Here is a 23,964-nt window from a genome sequence, read left to right as displayed (position 1 = left end):
TAGTTCTTTTTGCATTTGTCACCCTGAGTGGGACGGGTATTCTCAGACGTGACTCCCGTGCTCTCCATGCCACTGGAATCAAGCTATCCTGGCTGAAGAGGGGTTAAACCCCGAAACCGGTCCTAGGATGCTTGTTTCCAGTCCAGGGAGGACCTGGCTTGGCAGTTCGGGCTGGACTGTTCCCATGAGGCACAGGGTCAAGACTGATTTGCATATGGCTGGGTTCAAACTGGAATGCCATGGTGAGCAAAAAACGATGGATTTAGGCCCAGATCTCTGTACTGGGGTGAATGTATGACATTGTTCTGCATTCTGTCCATCAATAGTTCTTTTTGCATTTGTCACCCCGAGTGGGACGAGTATGCTTAGACGTGAGTCCCGTGCTCTCCATGCCACTGGAATCAAGCTATCCTGGCTGAAGAGGGGTGAAACCCCGAAACCGGTCCTAGGATGCTTGTTTCTAGTCCAGGGAGGACCTGGTTTGGCAGTTCGGGCTGGACTGTTCCCATGAGGCACAGGGTCATGACTGATTTGCATATGGCTGGGTTCAAACTGGAATGGCATGGTGAGCAAAAAACGATGGATTTAGGCCCAGATCTCTGTACTGGGGTGAATGTATGACATTGTTCTGCATTCAGTCCATCAACAGTCCTTTTTGCATTTGTCACCCCGAGTGGGACAGGTATGCTCAGACGTGAGTCCCGTGCTCTCCATGCCACTGGAATCAAGCTATCCTGGCTGAAGAGGGGTGAAACCCCGAAACCGGTCCTAGGATGCTTGTTTCCAGTCCAGGGAGGACCTGGCTTGGCAGTTCGGGCTGGACTGTTCCCATGAGGCACAGGGTCAAGACTGATTTGCATATGGCTGGGTTCAAACTGGAATGGCATGGTGAGCAAAAAACGATGGATGGATTTAGGCCCAGATCTCTGTACTGGGGTGAATGTATGACATTGTTCTGCATTCTGTCCATCAATAGTTCTTTTTGCATTTGTCACCCCGAGTGGGACGGGTATGCTCAGACGTGAGTCCCGTGCTCTCCATGCCACTGGAATCAAGCTATCCTGGCTGAAGAGGGGTGAAACCCCAAAACCGGTCCTAGGATGCTTGTTTCCAGTCCAGGGAGGAACTGGCTTGGCAGTTCGGGCTGGACTGTTCCCATGAGGCACAGGGTCAAGACTGATTTGCATATGGCTGGGTTCAAACTGGAATGGCATGGTGAGCAAAAAACGATGGATTTAGGCCCAGATCTCTGTACTGGGGTGACTGTATGACATTGTTCTGCATTCTGTCCATCAATATTTCTTTTTGCATTTGTCACCCCGAGTGGGACGGGTATGCTCAGACGTGAGTCCCGTGCTCTCCATGCCACTGGAATCAAGCTATCCTGGCTGAAGAGGGGTGAATCCCCGAAACCGGTCCTAGGATGCTTGTTTCCAGTCCAGGGAGGACCTGGCTTGGCAGTTCGGGCTGGACTGTTCCCATGAGGCACAGGGTCAAGACTGATTTGCATATGGCTGGGTTCAAACTGGAATGGCATGGTGAGCAAAAAACGATGGATTTAGGCCCAGATCTCTGTACTGGGGTGAATGTATGACATTGTTCTGCATTCTGTCCATCAATAGTTCTTTTTGCATTTGTCACCCCGAGTGGGACGGGTATGCTGAGACGTGAGTCCCGTGCTCTCCATGCCACTGGAATCAAGCTATCCTGGCTGAAGAGGGGTGAATCCCCGAAACCGGTCCTAGGATGCTTGTTTCCAGTCCAGGGAGGACCTGGCTTGGCAGTTCGGGCTGGACTGTTCCCATGAGGCACAGGGTCAAGACTGATTTGCATATGCCTGGGTAAAAAACTGGAATGGCATGGTGAGCAAAAAATGATGGATTTAGGCCCAGATCTCTGTACTGGGGTGAATGTATGACATTGTTCTGCATTCTGTCCATCAATAGTTCTTTTTGCATTTGTCACCCTGAGTGGGACGGGTATTCTCAGACGTGAGTCCCGTGCTCTCCATGCCACTGGAATCAAGCTATCCTGGCTGAAGAGGGGTTAAACCCCGAAACCGGTCCTAGGATGCTTGTTTCCAGTCCAGGGAGGACCTGGCTTGGCAGTTCGGGCTGGACTGTTCCCATGAGGCACAGGGTCAAGACTGATTTGCATATGGCTGGGTTCAAACTGGAATGGCATGGTGAGCAAAAAACAATGGATTTAGGCCCATATCTGTGTACTGGGGTGAATGTATGACATTGTTCTGCATTCTGTCCATCAATAGTTCTTTTCGCATTTGTCACACCGAGTGGGACGGGTATGCTCAGACGTGAGTCCTGTGCTCTCCATGCCACTGGAATCAAGCTATCCTGGCTGAAGAGGGGTGAAACCCCGAAACCGGTCCTAGGATGCTTGTTTCCAGTCCAGGGAGGACCTGGCTTGGCAGTTCGGGCTGGACTGTTCCCATGAGGCACAGGGTCAAGACTGATTTGCATATGGCTAGGTTCAAACTTGAATGGCATGGTGAGCAAAAAACGATGGATTTAGGCCCAGATCTCTGTACTGGGGTGAATGTATGACATTGTTCTGCATTCTGTCCATCAATAGTTCTTTTTGCATTTGTCACCCCGAGTGGGACGGGTATGCTCAAACGTGAGTCCCGTGCTCTCCATGCCACTGGAATCAAGCTATCCTGGCTGAAGAGGGGTGAAACCCCGAAACCGGTCCTAGGATGCTTGTTTCCAGTCCAGGGAGGACCTGGCTTGGCAGTTCGGGCTGGACTGTTCCCATGAGGCACAGGGTCAAGACTGATTTGCATATGGCTGGGTTCAAACTGGAATGGCATGGTGAGCAAAAAACGATGGATTTAGGCCCAGATCTCTGTACTGGGGTGAATGTATGACATTGTTCTGCATTCTGTCCATCAATAGTTCTTTTTGCATTTGTCACCCCGAGTGGGACGGGTATGCTCAGACGTGAGTCCCGTGCTCTCCATGCCACTGGAATCAAGCTATCCTGGCTGAAGAGGGGTGAATCCCCGAAACCGGTCCTAGGATGCTTGTTTCCAGTCCAGGGAGGACCTGGCTTGGCAGTTCGGGCTGGACTGTTCCCATGAGGCACAGGGTCAAGACTGATTTGCATATGGCTGGGTTCAAACTGGAATGGCATGGTGAGCAAAAAACGATGGATTTAGGCCCAGATCTCTGTACTGGGGTGAATGTATGACATTGTTCTGCATTCTGTCCATCAATAGTTCTTTTTGCATTTGTCACCCCGAGTGGGACGGGTATGCTCAGACGTGAGTCCCGTGCTCTCCATGCCACTGGAATCAAGCTATCCTGGCTGAAGAGGGGTTAAACCCCGAAACCGGTCCTAGGATGCTTGTTTCCAGTCCAGGGAGGACCTGGCTTGGCAGTTCGGGCTGGACTGTTCCCATGAGGCACAGGGTCAAGACTGATTTGCATATGGCTGGGTTCAAACTGGAATGGCATGGTGAGCAAAAAACAATGGATTTAGGCCCATATCTGTGTACTGGGGTGAATGTATGACATTGTTCTGCATTCTGTCCATCAATAGTTCTTTTTTCATTTGTCACCCCGAGTGGGACGGGTATGCTCAGACGTGAGTCCCGTGCTCTCCATGCCACTGGAATCAAGCTATCCTGGCTGAAGAGGGGTGAAACCACGAAACCGGTCCTAGGATGCTTGTTTCCAGTCCAGGGAGGACCTGGCTTGGCAGTTCGGGCTGGACTGTTCCCATGAGGCACAGGGTCAAGACTGATTTGCATATGGCTGGGTTCAAACTGGAATGCCATGGTGAGCAAAAAACGATGGATTTAGGCCCAGATCTCTGTACTGGGGTGAATGTATGACATTGTTCTGCATTCTGTCCATCAATAGTTCTTTTTGCATTTGTCACCCCGAGTGGGACGGGTATGCTTAGACGTGAGTCCCGTGCTCTCCATGCCACTGGAATCAAGCTATCCTGGCTGAAGAGGGGTGAAACCCCGAAACCGGTCCTAGGATGCTTGTTTCTAGTCCAGGGAGGACCTGGTTTGGCAGTTCGGGCTGGACTGTTCCCATGAGGCATAGGGTCATGACTGATTTGCATATGGCTGGGTTCAAACTGGAATGGCATGGTGAGCAAAAAACGATGGATTTAGGCCCAGATCTCTGTACTGGGGTGAATGTATGACATTGTTCTGCATTCTGTCCATCAATATTTCTTTTTGCATTTGTCACCCCGAGTGGGACGGGTATGCTCAGACGTGAGTCCCGTGCTCTCCATGCCACTGGAATCAAGCTATCCTGGCTGAAGAGGGGTGAATCCCCGAAACCGGTCCTAGGATGCTTGTTTCCAGTCCAGGGAGGACCTGGCTTGGCAGTTCGGGCTGGACTGTTCCCATGAGGCACAGGGTCAAGACTGATTTGCATATGGCTGGGTTCAAACTGGAATGGCATGGTGAGCAAAAAACGATGGATTTAGGCCCAGATCTCTGTACTGGGGTGAATGTATGACATTGTTCTGCATTCTGTCCATCAATAGTTCTTTTTGCATTTGTCACCCCGAGTGGGACGGGTATGCTCAGACGTGAGTCCCGTGCTCTCCATGCCACTGGAATCAAGCTATCCTGGCTGAAGAGGGGTGAATCCCCGAAACCGGTCCTAGGATGCTTGTTTCCAGTCCAGGGAGGACCTGGCTTGGCAGTTCGGGCTGGACTGTTCCCATGAGGCACAGGGTCAAGACTGATTTGCATATGCCTGGGTAAAAAACTGGAATGGCATGGTGAGCAAAAAATGATGGATTTAGGCCCAGATCTCTGTACTGGGGTGAATGTATGACATTGTTCTGCATTCTGTCCATCAATAGTTCTTTTTGCATTTGTCACCCTGAGTGGGACGGGTATTCTCAGACGTGAGTCCCGTGCTCTCCATGCCACTGGAATCAAGCTATCCTGGCTGAAGAGGGGTTAAACCCCGAAACCGGTCCTAGGATGCTTGTTTCCAGTCCAGGGAGGACCTGGCTTGGCAGTTCGGGCTGGACTGTTCCCATGAGGCACGGGGTCAAGACTGATTTGCATATGGCTGGGTTCAAACTGGAATGGCATGGTGAGCAAAAAGCAATGGATTTAGGCCCATATCTGTGTACTGGGGTGAATGTATGACATTGTTCTGCATTCTGTCCATCAATAGTTCTTTTTGCATTTGTCACCCCGAGTGGGACGGGTATGCTCAGACTGTGTTCAAACTGGAATGGCATGGTGAGCAAAAAACGATGGATTTAGGCCCAGATCTCTGTACTGGGGTGAATGTATGACATTGTTCTGCATTCTGTCCATCAATAGTTCTTTTTGCATTTGTCACCCCGAGTGGGACGGGTATGCTCAAACGTGAGTCCCGTGCTCTCCATGCCACTGGAATGAAGCTATCCTGGCTGAAGAGGGGTGAAACCCCGAAACCGGTCCTAGGATGCTTGTTTCCAGTCCAGGGAGGACCTGGCTTGGCAGTTCGGGCTGGACTGTTCCCATGAGGCACAGGGTCAAGACTGATTTGCATATGGCTGGGTTCAAACTGGAATGGCATGGTGAGCAAAAAACGATGGATTTAGGCCCAGATCTCTGTACTGGGGTGAATGTATGACATTGTTCTGCATTCTGTCCATCAATAGTTCTTTTTGCATTTGTCACCCCGAGTGGGACGGGTATGCTTAGACGTGAGTCCCGTGCTCTCCATGCCACTGGAATCAAGCTATCCTGGCTGAAGAGGGGTGAATCCCCGAAACCGGTCCTAGGATGCTTGTTTCCAGTCCAGGGAGGACCTGGCTTGGCAGTTCGGGCTGGACTGTTCCCATGAGGCACAGGGTCAAGACTGATTTGCATATGGCTGGGTTCAAACTGGAATGGCATGGTGAGCAAAAAACGATGGATTTAGGCCCAGATCTCTGTACTGGGGTGAATGTATGACATTGTTCTGCATTCTGTCCATCAATAGTTATTTTTGCATTTGTCACCCCGAGTGGGACGGGTATGCTCAGACGTGAGTCCCGTGCTCTCCATGCCACTGGAATCAAGCTATCCTGGCTGAAGAGGGGTGAATCCCCGAAAACGGTCCTAGGATGCTTGTTTCCAGTCCAGGGAGGACCTGGCTTGGCAGTTCGGGCTGGACTGTTCCCATGAGGCACAGGGTCAAGACTGATTTGCATATGCCTGGGTAAAAAACTGGAATGGCATGGTGAGCAAAAAATGATGGATTTAGGCCCAGATCTCTGTACTGGGGTGAATGTATGACATTGTTCTGCATTCTGTCCATCAATAGTTCTTTTTGCATTTGTCACCCTGAGTGGGACGGGTATTCTCAGACGTGAGTCCCGTGCTCTCCATGCCACTGGAATCAAGCTATCCTGGCTGAAGAGGGGTTAAACCCCGAAACCGGTCCTAGGATGCTTGTTTCCAGTCCAGGGAGGACCTGGCTTGGCAGTTCGGGCTGGACTGTTCCCATGAGGCACTGGGTCAAGACTGATTTGCATATGGCTGGGTTCAAACTGGAATGGCATGGTGAGCAAAAAACAATGGATTTAGGCCCATATCTGTGTACTGGGGTGAATGTATGACATTGTTCTGCATTCTGTCCATCAATAGTTCTTTTTGCATTTGTCACCCCGAGTGGGACGGGTATGCTCAGACGTGAGTCCCGTGCTCTCCATGCCACTGCAATCAAGCTATCCTGGCTGAAGAGGGGTGAAACCACGAAACCGGTCCTAGGATGCTTGTTTCCAGTCCAGGGAGGACCTGGCTTGGCAGTTCGGGCTGGACTGTTCCCATGAGGCACAGGGTCAAGACTGATTTGCATATGGCTGGGTTCAAACTGGAATGCCATGGTGAGCAAAAAACGATGGATTTAGGCCCAGATCTCTGTACTGGGGTGAATGTATGACATTGTTCTGCATTCTGTCCATCAATAGTTCTTTTTGCATTTGTCACCCCGAGTGGGACGGGTATGCTTAGACGTGAGTCCCGTGCTCTCCATGCCACTGGAATCAAGCTATCCTGGCTGAAGAGGGGCGAAACCCCGAAACCGGTCCTAGGATGCTTGTTTCCAGTCCAGGGAGGACCTGGCTTGGCAGTTCGGGCTGGACTGTTCCCATGAGGCACAGGGTCAAGACTGATTTGCATATGGCTGGGTTCAAACTGGAATGGCATGGTGAGCAAAAAACGATGGATGGATTTAGGCCCAGATCTCTGTACTGGGGTGAATGTATGACATTGTTCTGCATTCTGTCCATCAATAGTTCTTTTTGCATTTGTCACCCCGAGTGGGACGGGTATGCTCAGACGTGAGTCCCGTGCTCTCCATGCCACTGGAATCAAGCTATCCTGGCTGAAGAGGGGTGAAACCCCGAAACCGGTCCTAGGATGCTTGTTTCCAGTCCAGGGAGGAACTGGCTTGGCAGTTCGGGCTGGACTGTTCCCATGAGGCACAGGGTCAAGACTGATTTGCATATGGCTGGGTTCAAACTGGAATGGCATGGTGAGCAAAAAACGATGGATTTAGGCCCAGATCTCTGTACTGGGGTGACTGTATGACATTGTTCTGCATTCTGTCCATCAATATTTCTTTTTGCATTTGTCACCCCGAGTGGGACGGGTATGCTCAGACGTGAGTCCCGTGCTCTCCATGCCACTGGAATCAAGCTATCCTGGCTGAAGAGGGGTGAAACCCCGAAACAGGTCCTAGGATGCTTGTTTCCAGTCCAGGGAGGACCTGGCTTGGCAGTTCGGGCTGGACTGTTCCCATGAGGCACAGGGTCAAGACTGATTTGCATATGGCTGGGTTCAAACTGGAATGGCATGGTGAGCAAAAAACGATGGATTTAGGCCCAGATCTCTGTACTGGGGTGACTGTATGACATTGTTCTGCATTCTGTCCATCAGTATTTCTTTTTGCATTTGTCACCCCGAGTGGGACGGGTATGCTCAGACGTGAGTCCCGTGCTCTCCATGCCACTGGAATCAAGCTATCCTGGCTGAAGAGGGGTGAAACCCCGAAACAGGTCCTAGGATGCTTGTTTCCAGTCCAGGGAGGACCTGGCTTGGCAGTTCGGGCTAGACTGTTCCCATGAGGCACAGGGTCAAGACTGATTTGCATATGGCTGGGTTCAAACTGGAATGGCATGGTGAGCAAAAAACGATGGATTTAGGCCCAGATCTCTGTACTGGGGTGAATGTATGACATTGTTCTGCATTCTGTCCATCAATAGTTCTTTTTTCATTTGTCACCCCGAGTGGGACGGGTATGCTCAGACGTGAGTCCCGTGCTCTCCATGCCACTGGAATCAAGCTATCCTGGCTGAAGAGGGTCCCGGTCCTAGGATGCTTGTTTCCAGTCCAGGGAGGACCTGGCTTGGCAGTTCGGGCTGGACTGTTTGTTAGACCCGGCCTTGTGGCGTGGCCATCCCTGACCCCTAGCCACATCCCCTGACCCGTACACTTCATTCAGTCCCTCAGTACATGGCCTAGCCGGTCCTGCCCGCCAGGACCCACACACACCCGACCCGGACTTCCCTGTCCGTGCCCTCCATCTTCCCAGCACCACCGGGCCCGCATGCCCACTTCATGCACCTACGATTGCCACCCGGCCCCAGCACAACCCAGGCCTAGAGGCGCTGCCCCGGCTGGGGAACATCGCGCTCCCATGGAGTGAGAGAGGGAGGAGCAGTTTCCATCGCACCTCTGGCCTCCCCTCGGGAGATGGGTTTCGATCGGCCCTCCGGCCTCCCTGAGGGCTGGCTCCACGCCTGCTTGGTGTCTGGGACTCCTCCCGACCCGGCCCTGAAAGGATCAAAGGACAACATGGCAGGAAACTCCAACGAGCGGCCCACAGGCGCTAAGACCCCTGCCTACACGGACCCCAGACATCAAAGGGGGGTTGACCTATAACAAGGGGTGCTCTGGGACTATCAGGCAGATTCGACTCTGGAACGACGAGAGCCCTGCTGACGTGGTCGCGGCTCCCTTGCAACCTTGGAACACCTGAGCTCTGCTGAGTGACTCGTGGCTCCCCTGAAGATCGTAAGACCTCCGAACTTGTGCTTGAGCCCTGCTGAGTGACTCGCGGCTCCCCTGAAGATCGTAAGACCTCCGAACTTGTGCTTGAGCCCTGCTGAGTGACTCGCGGCTCCCCTGAAGATCGTAAGACCTCCGAACTTGTGCTGAGCCCTGCTGAGTGACTCGCGGCTCCCCTGAAAGATCGTAAGACCTCCGAACTTGTGCTCAAGCCCTGCTGAGTGACTCGCGGCTCCGAACGACTCCCTCGGTCCGGCTGGACCGCAGCGTATCCCCCCGGCTCGAGGATTGTGAGCTGTGCGTTGGGTACGCCCCTGCATTTGATCCGGATCCCCAAAGACTGTCCCGCTACCCCCTTTTCCCTACCGAGACTCTTTGAGCCCATGCTCTATTTGTACATATCTATCTTGGTGATCATAAAGATCCGACGTAGCTGAGTAGATAAAGGATCTGTTCCCAAGAACCTACTGTGTGGTGTCTCTTTGTCGTGTGGTGCCGTGTGTACGATCCTAGATACGAGACTCTTCCTCTGAGGAGTCTCCCGCCAGTGCCCGGCTACATTACCCCGAGGGTGGGTCTCAAGGTGGTCAGGTGACCTCCCTGTCTCTCCTGGGATCGCCTTCTAACACTGTTCCCATGAGGCACAGGGTCAAGACTGATTTGCATATGGCTGGGTTCAAACTGGAATGGCATGGTGAGCAAAAAACGATGGATTTAGGCCCAGATCTCTGTACTGGGGTGAATGTATGACATTGTTCTGCATTCTGTCCATCAATAGTTCTTTATGCATTTGTCACCCCGAGTGGGACGGGTATGCTCAGACGTGAGTCCCGTGCTCTCCATGCCACTGGAATCAAGCTATCCTGGCTGAAGAGGGGTGAAACCCCGAAACCGGTCCTAGGATGCTTGTTTCCAGTCCAGGGAGGACCAGGCTTGGCAGTTCGGGCTGGACTGTTCCCATGAGGCACAGGGTGAAGACTGATTTGCATATGGCTGGGTTCAAACTGGAATGGCATGGTGAGCAAAAAACGATGGATTTAGGCCCAGATCTCTGTACTGGGGTGAATGTATGACATTGTTCTGCATTCTGTCCATCAATAGTTCATTTTGCATTTGTCAGCCCGAGTGGGACGGGTATGCTCAGACGTGAGTCCTGTGCTCTCCATGCCACTGGAATCAAGCTATCCTGGCTGAAGAGGGGTGAAACCCCGAAACCGGTCCTAGGATGCTTGTTTCCAGTCCAGGGAGGACCAGGCTTGGCAGTTCGGGCTGGACTGTTCCCATGAGGCACAGGGTCAAGACTGATTGGCATATGGCTGGGTTCAAACTGGAATGGCATGGTGAGCAAAAAACGATGGATTTAGGCCCAGATCTCTGTACTGGGGTGAATGTATGACATTGTTCTGCATTCTGTCCATCAATAGTTCTTTTTGCATTTGTCACCCCGAGTGGGATGGGTATGCTCAGACGTGAGTCCCGTGCTCTCCATGCCACTGGAATCAAGCTATCCTGGCTGAAGAGGGGTGAAACCCCAAAACCAGTGCTAGGATGCTTGTTTCCAGTCCAGGGAGGACCAGGCTTGGCAGTTCGGGCTGGACTGTTCCCATGAGGCACAGGGTCAAGACTGATTTGCATATGGCTGGGTTCAAACTGGAATGGCATGGTGAGCAAAAAACGATGGATTTAGGCCCAGATCTCTGTACTGGGGTGAATGTATGACATTGTTCTGCATTCTGTCCATCAATAGTTCTTTTTGCATTTGTCACCCCGAGTGGGACGGGTATGCTCAGACGTGAGTCCCGTGCTCTCCATGCCACTGGAATCAAGCTATCCTGGCTGAAGAGGGGTGAAACCCCGAAACCGGTCCTAGGATGCTTGTTTCCAGTCCAGGGAGGACCTGGCTTGGCAGTTCGGGCTTGTTAGAAAAGGTAGACGGACCGGGAGGGTCGGCCGGGGTCAGGAGGAGAGGTCTCCGGGGAGAACCGTCTCCAGCGATCGTACAGACAAGTAACTTCCCCCCCCACAGACAGATACCACACACGGATAAGGTTCAGTGTTCTTTATAAGCACTTCTTAAGGTACGGTTGAATGGTACAAGGAGGTCTGGACTCAGGGGTCCCCTCGATTCGAGTCTCGCAAGGTAGGAAAGGGGGTAGCGGGACAGTCTGTCTACCAGTCAGGTAGTTCGGATGAGATGATGAGCTCACAATCCTCGAGCTTGGTGGTTAGGTGGTACGGGCCGCGGCAGCGCCAGCAGGTCCCGGTGATGATGGTCGTTACAACGGGCCGCGGCAGCGCCAGCAGGTCCCAGGAAGACGGTCGATGTACGGTCCGCGGCAGCGCCAGCAGGTCCCGGTGAAGATGGTTGTTACAACGGGCCGCGGCAGCGCCAGCAGGTCCCAGGAAGATGGTCGATGTACGGTCCGCGGCAGCGCCAGCAGGTCCCGGTGACGATGGTTGTTACAACGGGCCGCGGCAGCGCCAGCAGGTCCCAGGAAGATGGTCGATGTACGGTCCGCGGCAGCGCCAGCAGGTCCCGGTGAGGATGGAGATTGCAGAAGGCCGCGGCAGCGCCAGCAGGCAGAACGATGGGTCACAAGAGCGGGCTACGGCAGCGCCAGTAGACCGTCAAGGCTGAGTTCACTCGGTGTCTCTCGACTCCAGGATACAACTGCCTTCCTGCTCCGGAGCTGCCCCAGTTATAGGGCTGGTGCCCTTTGATGTCTGGACCCTCGCACTTGGAGGTCGGAGGGTCCGGGATGAAGGTGTCCAGACACCCAGCAGGGGGTGGAGCCAGTGCCTGGGGGAGCTGGGGGCGATCGGCACCTGGCGGGGGAGAGCCTTTGACACCTCGTTCTCCCATTGACCTGCCAAGTGGTCCGCTCACCTCCTGGGTGGATGGTGGTGCCGGGATGTCGGGGCCGGCCAGGCCCGGGGTTGGGGTCGGGGTGAGGCCACGCGGCCGCGTGGTGCAGGGCCCAAGATGGAGGCTTGACCCGGCCGGGGAAGCCGGTGGGGCTGGACCCCGTGATGAGTAGTGGTCCGAGGGCAGAAGATCCGTCGGGAGACGGGGTACAGGTGCTTGTCGCGGGGGTATGCCTGGTGGGCCGGAGCTCGGGCCCTGTCGTGCGGGGAGGGAGCAAGCCCTCTGTGTGGCCTGTCCAACATGCGTCCCCCCCAGCTGAAGGCGGGGAGAGTCACCCATCTCCTTGGGGACTCTCTTCGTCGAGGCGGAAAAAGCGGGACAGGCCATCCGCGTTGGCGTGGTCTTGGCCTGGTCGGTGCTCCACGGTGAAGTCCATTCCCTGCAGGGAAATGGACCAGCGCAAGAGTTTTGGGTTCTCCCCCCGCATCTGCATCAGCCATTGCAGGGGTCGATGGTCGGTTTGTACCCGGAAGTGGGTACCGAAGAGATAGGGTCGGAGCTTTTTGAGGGCCCACACTACTGCAAATGCCTCCCTCTCGATGGTGCTCCAACGCTGTTCTCGGGCCAGGAGACGTCGACTGATGAAGGCCACCGGCTGGTCATGACCTTCGGGGTTCAACTGCGAGAGGACGGCCCCGATGCCGTGGTCGGAGGCGTCGGTCTGCACCACAAATTCCCGACTGTAATCGGGGGCCTGGAGCACAGGGGCGGTGCACAGGGCGGCCTTCAGCTTCTCGAAGGCCGCTTGACAATCAGGAGTCCAGTTAATCCGCTTCGGTTGGTTCTTGGACGTGAGACCCGTGAGGGGCCCCACGATGCTGCCGTAGTCCTTCACGAACCGCCGGTAGTAGCCGGTGAGCCCCAAGAAGGCTCGGACCTCGGTCTGGGTGACGGGGGGCTGCCAGGACTGGATGGCCGCAATCTTAAGTTGTAGGGGGGCCACCAGCCCGCTCCCCACTTGGTGCCCAAGGTAGGTCACAGACCCTTGGCCAATTTGGCACTTGCCGGCCTTAATGGTGAGGCCGGCCCGCTGGAGGGCTTGTAGGACCTCTTGGAGGTGACGGAGGTGGTCGGACCAGTGGCGGCTGTATACAGCGATATCGTCCAGGTAGGCAGCGCTGAACTCTTCGAGCCCCGCCAAGACCTGGTTCACAAGGCGTTGAAACGTGGCGGGGGCATTCTTCATGCCAAAGGGCATGACCTTGAATTGATAGTGGCCATCGGGGGTAGAGAAGGCTGACCGTTCCTGAGCCCTGGGTGTGAGGCCGATCTGCCAGTAGCCCGCTGTTAGGTCGAAGATACTAAGGTAGCGGGCGGCCCCCAGCCGGTCGATCAGCTCGTCTGCTCAGGGGATGGGATGAGCGTCGGTCCGGGTGACAGCGTTCAAGCCCCGGTAGTCGACGCAGAATCTCAGTTCAGGTGCGGTGCCGGGGGCAGCGGCTTTGGGAACCAATACAACCGGACTGGCCCAGGGACTGTCCGAGGGCTCGATGACCCCGATCGTGAGCATCTTGGCCACTTCCTCTTGTATGCAGGCCCGTACCCGATCTGGTACGCGGTAGGCCCGGTGTCGGACAGGGGGACTGTCCCCGGTGTCTACGTCGTGCAAACACCAAGGGGTGACCCCGGGGGTGAGGGAGAACAGGGCAGCGAACTGCAGCAGGAGGTTCCGGCAGTCCTGGCGTTGCTCCGAAGTGAGGGCGTCAGAGAGCCGGACCCCGTCCACGGAGCCGTCATTCTCCTGAGTCTTCAGAAGATCCGGGAGGGGTTCGGAGTCTTCCTCTGCCCCACTGTCCGTAGCCATCAGGAGGCTGAGTTCTGAGCGCACAAAGTGTGGTTTGAGTCGGTTGGTGTGGAGGACCCGAAGGGGGTTCCGGGAGGTCCCCATGTCGATGAGGTAAGTGACGGGGCTTTTGCGCTCGACCACTTTGAAGGGCCCCGTCCACTTATCTTGCAAGGCACATGGTTCGGTGGGGGACATCACCCATACCTGCTGACCAGGCTCGAATTCAACGGAGGAGGCATTGTGATCATACCACCTCTTCATGTCCTCCTGGCTGGCCTCGAGGTTCGCCTTGGCCATCTCCCTGAAGCGCCGGGTCTGGTTTCGTAGGGCAAGGATGTATTTGAAGACGTCTGGAGGGGTTGTTAGGGGGGCCATCTCCCAACCTTCCTTGACTAGGCTGAGGGGCCCTCGCACAGGGTGCCCGTACAGGAGTTCGAAAGGGCTAAAACCGAGGGACTTCTGGGGAACTTCCCGGTAGGCGAAGAGGAGGCACGGGAGTAGTACATCCCACTGGCGACGGAGGGGCTCTTCCAATCCCCCAATCATCCCCTTGAGAGTGCGGTTAAAACGCTCCACTAGTCCGTTCCCTTGGGGGTGATAGGGGGTCGTGAATCTGTAGGTGACCCCGCATTGTTGCCAGAGGGACTTCATGTATTTGGATATGAAATTTGTGCCTCGGTCGCTGACGACTTCTCTGGGGAAGCCTACCCGGGAGAAGATCCCCATTAGGGCCCGGCCAACCACCGGAGCTGTCACGGTCCGTAGGGGCACCGCCTCGGGGTAGCGGGTGGCATGGTCCACTAGCACTAAGATGAACCTGTGTCCTTGTGCCGTGCGGGGGTCCAGAGGCCCCACAATGTCTATCCCCACCCTCTCGAACGGGGTGGTGACCACAGGGAAGGGTTGCAGAGGGGCTTTCAGCTTCCGACCACTCTTCCCGCTGGCTTGGCATGTGGGGCAAGATCGGCAGTGGTTCAGGACGTCATTCCTCATTTTTGGCCAGAAAAAGTGGGTCACTAGGCGACTGTACGTTTTGTCCTGGCCCAGGTGTCCAGCCAGGGGGACATCGTGGGCTAAGTTGAGCAGAAAGTCTCTGAAGCGGAGAGGTACCACCAGAACTCGACCGGCCCCCAGCTCGGCGATTCTTTGCTCGCTGTAGAGCAGGTCGTTATCCCAGTAGACCCAGTGAGTTCCGGTGGCGTCCCCTGCGTTTTGGGCGCTGGCTTGTTGGCGGAGTCCCTCGAGGGAGGGACAGGTCTTTTGTTCCTGGCGGAACTGTTCTTGGGTGGGCCCCCCTTCTTGACGCCACTGAGCCAGATCCGGAAGGTCCTGGGGTTGCGCGTCCTCTTCGGTCGTCGGGTCCGGGAGGCCGGCCTCGCCGTTGCCCTCTACTGGGGCGACCGGGGGCGGAGGTGCTGGCCATTCGGGTTCTTCTGATCGGGGGGCGGCACGGGCGGCCATGGACCGGGTGGTTATGCAGGCCCAGTCCGGGAGGCCCAGCATCCCCAGGTGCTCTCTTCTCTCGACGGTGGCCCACGGGGAACTCTCGAGATCATTCCCCAGGAGGCAGTCCACGGGGGCATCGTCCCGGACCGTCACTTTCAGCAGGCCGGAGACCCCTCCCCATTCGAATGGGACGCAGGCCATTTTACACATACTCTCAGAGTTATCTGCCGAGCGGACGGGGCAGAGAATGTTCGGCAGGATCTGCTCGGGCTTCACCAGGTGACAGCGGACGGCCGTCACACTGGCGCCGGTGTCACGCAGGGCCTCGGCCCTCTGTCCATTAATGGTCACCCACTGACCGTATTTCCTGGTGTTGGCGGGTAGGGGAGCCCGCGGGACCATGTCTCTTCCCCCTAAGCACGCCAGGACCATGGCGGCCGGTTCCCACCCTTGCTGGGCCGGCTCATACTCTTCGGGTTCCTCCGATAATCGCTCTTCTCCCAGGGCGGCGGCCGCTACCTGGCGGGGCTTGGGTGTTTGGTTTAGCGGGCAGCTCGGGTCATTGGCGTAGTGGCCTAGTCGCTGGCACCGGTGGCACGTGACGTTGGCTTGGAACCCGGGCCGCAACGGGGGGTTGCCCCGGCCGGCCGGAGGCGGGGTGCTGGCCACGGGTGTTGCTGGCAAGGTGTCTCTCCCTCGACCCTGGCCCCCTCCTCCTCCCCGAGGACGGTGCTGGCCTTGGCTGCTTCTGTTCTGGTCGTGTGGCCCTTTCCGGCCCACTCGGGTGCTTTCCCATCGGTCAGCTTCGGCGGCGAGCTGCCGGGGGTCAGTCAGCTTACTGTCGAGGAGGTGCTGCCTGAGCTCGACGAAACAGTTGTTTGACAGGTGCTCCCATACCATAAGGTTGAAGAGTTGTTCGTAGGTGGTGACCTGACTCCCCTTGATCCAACCCTCGAAGGCACGGCTGAAATAGTTCACGTATTCTACCCAAGTTGTACCTGGGATCCGGGTGCAATCTCTGAACCTCTGGCGGTACATCTCGGGTGTGAGGCCGTAGCGGGTGAGGAGGGCAGCCTTCATGTGGTCGTAGGACGACATTTGGTGATCTGGGAGCTGCAGTAGGGCATCGCGACCCTCGTTGATAAACCTCCCCCAAAGTCCGGCTCCCCAATCACTCCGGTCGATCCGGTGGGAGGTCATGGCGATCTCATAGGCTTTAAACCATTGCTGTATGTCGTCTTCTCGGACATACTCGCGGACAACATCCTTGGGGATATGGACTTTTTTCTCAATTGGCCCCGGGGTGTGTGGTCGCTCAGGCACCCCCAGTTCCTTATTCTGTTTTCGCAGTTCTATCTCCGCTAGTCGGCGCTCGTGCTCGAGCGTTATTTTTTTCTCCTCCAGCTCTCTCTGTCTCTGCTTCTCTTCTCGTTCATCTCGGAGCCGCATGTGCTCGAGGTTGAGTTTCTGTTCAGCTAACTTGAGTTCCCCATCCATCTTGAGTCGTGCCATCTCCAACTCGTGTAATCTGATTCTGTCTCTTTCTCGGATCTCCTCCTGTGAGAGGCCCGTTCCCCGCTCCTCGGGAGCCGTGGCGTTCCCCTCTGGTGTGATGCTGTTTTGGTCTGGTGTGACGCTGCTTTGGTCGGAGGGTCCTGCGACCCCAGTTTCTGTCCATGACTCAAGGGCGCGCTTTAGATCATCCTTGGTACTTAGGCCGGTGGTAGCAATGCCAAGTTCTATGCAAAATTGTCTCAGTTCGCGGTGGTTGTATTCTTCTAATTTCTCCATTTGGAATTTCTCGGTGGGGCTGCTATCTTTGGTCGACATCGTGTTTTTGTCGTGGGGTGAGCTACTCTCTGTACGATTACGCGTTGATTCGGATCGCGCCGCTGGCCACCAATGTTAGAAAAGGTAGACGGACCGGGAGGGTCGGCCGGGGTCAGGAGGAGAGGTCTCCGGGGAGAACCGTCTCCAGCGATCGTACAGACAAGTAACTTCCCCCCCCACAGACAGATACCACACACGGATAAGGTTCAGTGTTCTTTATAAGCACTTCTTAAGGTACGGTTGAATGGTACAAGGAGGTCTGGACTCAGGGGTCCCCTCGATTCGAGTCTCGCAAGGTAGGAAAGGGGGTAGCGGGACAGTCTGTCTACCAGTCAGGTAGTTCGGATGAGATGATGAGCTCACAATCCTCGAGCTTGGTGGTTAGGTGGTACGGGCCGCGGCAGCGCCAGCAGGTCCCGGTGATGATGGTCGTTACAACGGGCCGCGGCAGCGCCAGCAGGTCCCAGGAAGACGGTCGATGTACGGTCCGCGGCAGCGCCAGCAGGTCCCGGTGAAGATGGTTGTTACAACGGGCCGCGGCAGCGCCAGCAGGTCCCAGGAAGATGGTCGATGTACGGTCCGCGGCAGCGCCAGCAGGTCCCGGTGACGATGGTTGTTACAACGGGCCGCGGCAGCGCCAGCAGGTCCCAGGAAGATGGTCGATGTACGGTCCGCGGCAGCGCCAGCAGGTCCCGGTGAGGATGGAGATTGCAGAAGGCCGCGGCAGCGCCAGCAGGCAGAACGATGGGTCACAAGAGCGGGCTACGGCAGCGCCAGTAGACCGTCAAGGCTGAGTTCACTCGGTGTCTCTCGACTCCAGGATACAACTGCCTTCCTGCTCCGGAGCTGCCCCAGTTATAGGGCTGGTGCCCTTTGATGTCCGGACCCTCGCACTTGGAGGTCGGAGGGTCCGGGATGAAGGTGTCCAGACACCCAGCAGGGGGTGGAGCCAGTGCCTGGGGGAGCTGGGGGCGATCGGCACCTGGCGGGGGAGAGCCTTTGACACCTCGTTCTCCCATTGACCTGCCAAGTGGTCCGCTCACCTCCTGGGTGGATGGTGGTGCCGGGATGTCGGGGCCGGCCAGGCCCGGGGTTGGGGTCGGGGTGAGGCCACGCGGCCGCGTGGTGCAGGGCCCAAGATGGAGGCTTGACCCGGCCGGGGAAGCCGGTGGGGCTGGACCCCGTGATGAGTAGTGGTCCGAGGGCAGAAGATCCGTCGGGAGACGGGGTACAGGTGCTTGTCGCGGGGGTATGCCTGGTGGGCCGGAGCTCGGGCCCTGTCGTGCGGGGAGGGAGCAAGCCCTCTGTGTGGCCTGTCCAACAGGGCTGGACTGTTCCCATGAGGCACAGGGTCAAGACTGATTTGCATATGGCTGGGTTCAAACTGGAATGGCATGGTGAGAAAAAACGATGGATTTAGGCCCAGATCTCTGTACTGGGGTGAATGTATGACATTGTTCTGCATTCTGTCCATCAATAGTTCTTTTTGCATTTGTCACCCCGAGTGGGACGGGTATGCTCAGACGTGAGTCCCGTGCTCTCCATGCCACTGGAATCAAGCTATCCTGGCTGAAGAGGGGTGAAACCCCGAAACCGGTCCTGGGATGCTTGTTTCCAGTCCAGGGAGGACCTGGCTTGGCAGTTCGGGCTGGACTGTTCCAATGAGGCACAGGGTCAAGACTGATTTGCATATGGCTGGGTTCAAACTGGAATGACATGGTGAGCAAAAAACGATGGATTTAGGCCCAGATCTCTGTACTGGGGTGAATGTATGACATTGTTCTGCATTCTGTCCATCAATAGTTCTTTTTGCATATAATCTAATCACCGGCATCCCACTGCGGCACCCACCATGGTGCCGATTCCGATCCGTTAAAAAAAATTACCGTACGACTCGTATCGGTATTTTTTTACGTACGAATCGTACAAGTGCCGTCCCACCGGTGAAGTACGATTCGTACGTGAAAAATACATACGAATCGCTTCGGGAAAAGTCTACGAGACGTCCCCGGACAGTTATACACACAAATCGTAAAACTGAAGTCCGAGCGCGCAAGTACGATCCGTACCGCCCGTCCGAAAACACAAGCGCATGGAAGAGGCCCCGTACGGAGCGAACGCCGTACCACTCGTATCCGGGTAAACTTGTGCCCGGGATACGAGCCGTACAGCCCCCCCCATATGTCTGCACCGTACCCCCCCATGTCCGCACTCTACCCCAACCCCGTACGTGTACGCACCGTACCCCACCACAGTACCCCAGCCCCATACATGTACGCACCGTACCCCACCACCGTACCCCAGCCCCTTTGTAGGTTTGTCTGGGCAAGATTATTAGTCTTATTTTTTGTGGAAGAAATTCCAGTTCAATACAAGTTAATCCAAAGGTGAGTAATCATTTATTGGCACTCTGTTCATAAGAGTGGGTACAAGGAAAGAGAAGAAAAGATCTGTTCGGCTTCACGTACGCTATGTGAAGCCGAACAGATCTTTTGAACCAGGTATTAGCCGAGATTAGAGAATCCCTTGGTATTGTAACCAATTACATCGCTGACAAAACTTAATACGGAAGTACCCGCCCTGAGGAAGCCCCAGGCCGGATGGCCATGTAGGGGGCGAAACACGTGTTGGCTGTGCCACCTTTTCTCTTTCCTTGTACCCACTCTTATGAACAGAGTGCCAATAAATACCAGCACAAAAAGGATTTATGCTTAATATCCGGCTAGTAAGGGATCGGGACCTTTTTCCCCTTTCTTGAAGAAAGTACCCCAGCCCCTTACTTGTACGCACCGTACCCCACCACCGTACCCCAGCGCCGTACCCCAGGCCCGGACCTGGACGCACCATACCCCAGCGCCCTACACCAGCCCCGTACCCCAGCACCGTACTCAACACCGTACCCCAGCACCCTACTTGTATGCACCGTACCCCACCACCATACCCCAGCCCCGTACTTGGACGCACTGTACCCCAGCGCCGTACCCCATGCCCCTACTTGGACACACCGTACCCCAGCACCGTACCTCAGCCCCGTACATGTACGCACCGTACCCCAACACCTTACCCCAGCACCGTACTTGTACGCACCGTACCCCAACACCGTACCCCACCACCGTACCCCAGCATCGCGTATGTACGAACCGTACAACAACATTGCATATGTGTGCACTGTACAACAACATCGCGTATGTACGCACCTTACATACGCTAAAACAACTCGTACAGAACCAGGACACTGTAAAACAGCACATGGAGGGTTAATTCGACTCGCACAATACCACAAAACACGTCTACAGTACAAAAAACATCTAAAAGACTGACCTGGCACATTCAAACAGGCAAACAGAGGCCCAAACTCACAAACACCTCTTATAACACACCCACCAAAAGTTCAAACCCAGCCACACCCACAAATGGACCAATAAAAAGGGCCCACTCTCACAAACCATGAGCCTTTGCAACAGACCCACTGCTGACAGACATCACACACAAACAACTGCACCCATACACCTTAACTTACACACCTTCACACAACCTCCTTCACACATACCCCCTCTACACATTCACACACACACCTACACATTCACACCCACATACCCACAACCATCCACACCCACACCCCGCACCATGCCCACAGACAAGAATCCAAAGTTCACAAGGGAGGAGCTGGACATCCTTATCAACGAAGTCATCAGAGTCGAGCCACAGCTCTTTGGAACATTGGTCAGACAGACCAGCATAGCTGAAAAATCACGCCTGTGGCAGAGGATCGTCGATCGGGTGAATGCTGTTGCGCCCATCAGAAGGACCAGGAATGAATGCCAATCCAGGTGGTATGATCTGCGGAGGGCAGTCAAGCACAAAATGAACGAGGACTACGCCCAGAGTAACATCACTGGAGGTGGGCTGCCCCGCAGACCGGTACATTACCATCCCTGGGAGGAGAAGGTGATGGCCCTGCTTCCGCCGTGGGAGTACACGGAGTCGAAGGAGTTGCCGAGCCTGGTGAGTACACAAACAACTTACGTAACATGGGGGTAATGGCATCCACACCCCAACTACAACAAATGCACTCACCTACCCCCAAGCCCTCACCGGACACAACCACACTCAAAAACAACGCTCATGCCACTAACATGTGTATGCCCCATTCACAAAGCAAGGCCATGCCATGTCCCAGCCTACACAAACCACAAACCCAAGACTGGATGTCCGGGATGCTGGGAGGGTGGGGATCACTAAACATATTGTACAACTCAGAAACAGACACCATTGCCCTCAGCCCATATGGCCCAGGTACATACCCATGCACCATGCGCAATGCACAGGGACTGGCAAAGTACTTACAAGGTAGCTGACACTTGGCCCTGCTGTAGGCAGCACAAGGCCCTCCTGTGACAACTGCAAACTCTAACACAAACACAACAAGCTCAGATATCTAGAACAGGAACTCACACTCACTGACATGGCAGCATGCTCCATGGGGGGACAGATACATCACCTGGGAGACCCACTGCCAAATCACACTACACCCACCAGCAGGCACCGTCAATCAATCAACAATCGATCAGGGTACTTGTAAGGCGCGCTACTTACCTGTGAGGGTCTAAAGGCGCTGAGGGGGGGTTCCACTACTGCTTGAAGAGCCAGGTCTTGAGGAGTCTTCTGAAGGCAAGTAGGTCTTGGGTCAGTCGTAGGTGGGTTGGGAGGGTGTTCCAGGTCTTGGCGGCGAGGTAGGAGAAGGATCTGCCGCAGGCGGTGGTACGTTGGATGCGGGGGACAGCTGCGAGGGCGAGGCTGCCGGAGCGGAGCTGGTGGGTGGGGGTGTAGAAACTGAGTCTGATGTTCAGGTAGGCTTGTCCAGCGTTGTGGAGTGCCTTGTGTGCGTGGGTGAGGAGCTTGAATGTGATCCTCTTGTCGATGTGGAGCCAGTGTAGGTCACTCAGGAGGAGGGTGATGTGGCTTTGGCGGGGGGCGTTGACGATCAGTTGTGCGGAGGCGTTTCGGAAGCGTTGTAGCCGCCGTTGGTGTTTGGATGGGAGTCCTGCGTAGAGTTCATTGCCGTAGTCCAGCCAGCTGCTGACGAGGGCCTGTGTCACTGTTCTACTTGTCTCGTCGGGGTCCACCAGTAGATCCGGCGGAGCGTGCGTAGGGTGTTGTAGCAGGAGGAGGAGACGGCGTTGACCTGCTTGGACATGGAGAGGGAGGATGCGAGGATCAATCCTAGGTTGCATGCGTGGTGGGTGGGTGTCGGTGCTGTCCCCAGAGCGATCGGCCACCAGGAGTCGTCCCAGGCTGAGGGTGTGGGTCTGAGGATGAGGACCTCCGTCTTGTCCGAGTTCTGTTTCAGATGGCCGCTCCTCATCCAGTCTGCGATGGCCCTCAGACCCTCGTGGATGTTTGTTTTGGCGGTGTGAGGGTCCTTGGTGAGGGAGAGGATGAGCTAGGTGTCGTCGGCGTAGGAGATGTTTTTGAGGTTGTGGTTGCAGGCCACTTGTATGAGGGGGGCCATGTGGATGTTGAACAGTGTCGGGCTGAGGGATGATCACCCCTTACACAAGCACACACCCCTGGGGCAGCCAATGGAGTTACCCACTCTCACAATGGACATGTGACACAACAAGATCAAGCCACAGCCAAAGAAGCATCCAAGCCCAAATTCTACATGTCAAACACCCTGGAGAACATTTCAATCAGTCCCCTGCTACATACCCATCCACAAGTGAACATTGATGTGAATGCTAGGCACATACAACTACCTGGAGGAACTGTGGCAACTAGAATAAGTATGAAACATGGATGTCGCATTAAACAGCATTAACATTGTCTCTCTCTCACACACAGGGCAACGTCATGGATCTCTCCCCAACAATGGGGGGGAAGTACCACAGTCCCAGGCTCGGGAGGAACCTGGTCCCACCGGCAGCGACACCTCACAACACTCCGCGGATGATCCCAACCCACCTGGCCCCTCTGGTGTCCAAGCCCCTGCAGCACCTGCTTCAGGTAAATCTGTGCCAACCACCACCCCCATTCCTGCCACATCCCAGGAGACACCCAGGAGCCCTGCCCACACTGAACAACTGAGCCAGTCTGACCTGGAGGGACAAGGTTCGCCGGGCACCCAGGAGGAGGCAGCCAACATCGACACTGCCATCCCTCAGGGGTCCCGTAAACCCGATGTGCCCACAACGGCAGGCCAGGATCGTGTGGGCAGGGGTGATGGGAGTGGAGGCAGGTGGAGGCGAGAACCTGACCAGACAGCTGAAGGGACAGGTATGTCACACGTACGCAACATCATGGAGGCATACCGGCGTGACACCAGGGCCATCAGTCAGGTAATGGCGACCCTCACAGACATTAAGAATCAGCAGGCCGAGCAACACGCCAGTCAACAACAACACCAAGGATGGATGGAGGCAAGACTGGCTGAGCTCCTGGCAGTGCAAAGGTACATAAGCCATTCACTCCGTCGGATCACCGACAACATGGGCAACCCTCCCTGTGACACCAGGCGCAGACCAGCACCAGCCACAGGGAGGGAGGAGGAGGAGGAGGATTTGTCCAACGGAGAATCCCAAACATCGTCAAGGCCTGCATCTAAGCATCCCCGGAGGAAGGTGGGTCGTCCACGGAAAAGACTGTGAGAGGCAGCGGACCATCCACATCTCCCAGGTCACCTGGCCTGGCACCTGGCCTTCATGCGCAACAGCAGCACATCATTCACTGACATTCTCTGCCACATGGACTTGCTGGACACAGTCTGACCAATGATGACCAACACTGTGGTCTGGACTCTGATGACTTCAAATGCCAAGGATCCCATCTCCCCCTGTGAACTTTGGATTCTATGCACCCGGTAGAGCACCTTATTTTTTCTACCAAAACACGCACCCCACCGAGAATAAAACTATTTCTTTGTCCTGAGAT

The 23,964-nt window shown here is 55.5% G+C and overlaps 1 long non-coding RNA gene across 1 annotated transcript in view; it reads left to right on the top strand.

Moving 5' to 3' along the window:
- Positions 1 to 23,161, top strand: part of LOC146867176 (uncharacterized) — a 288,609-nt gene extending 265,448 nt beyond the window's left edge. Inside the window, exon 3 of the long non-coding RNA XR_014966072.1 lies at positions 22,879 to 23,161. This is a non-coding gene — a long non-coding RNA (uncharacterized LOC146867176). The remainder of the gene's footprint in view (positions 1 to 22,878) is intronic.
- The last annotated feature ends 803 nt before the right edge of the window (positions 23,162 to 23,964 follow it).

The sequence above is a fragment of the Triturus cristatus genome, chromosome 1_2, assembly GCF_964204655.1.
Source record: "Triturus cristatus chromosome 1_2, aTriCri1.1, whole genome shotgun sequence".
In the NCBI taxonomy this organism is placed as follows: Eukaryota; Metazoa; Chordata; class Amphibia; order Caudata; family Salamandridae; genus Triturus; species Triturus cristatus.
The sequence above is the reverse complement of the archived record's forward strand: the minus strand, read 5'-3'. Positions and strand labels throughout refer to the sequence as shown.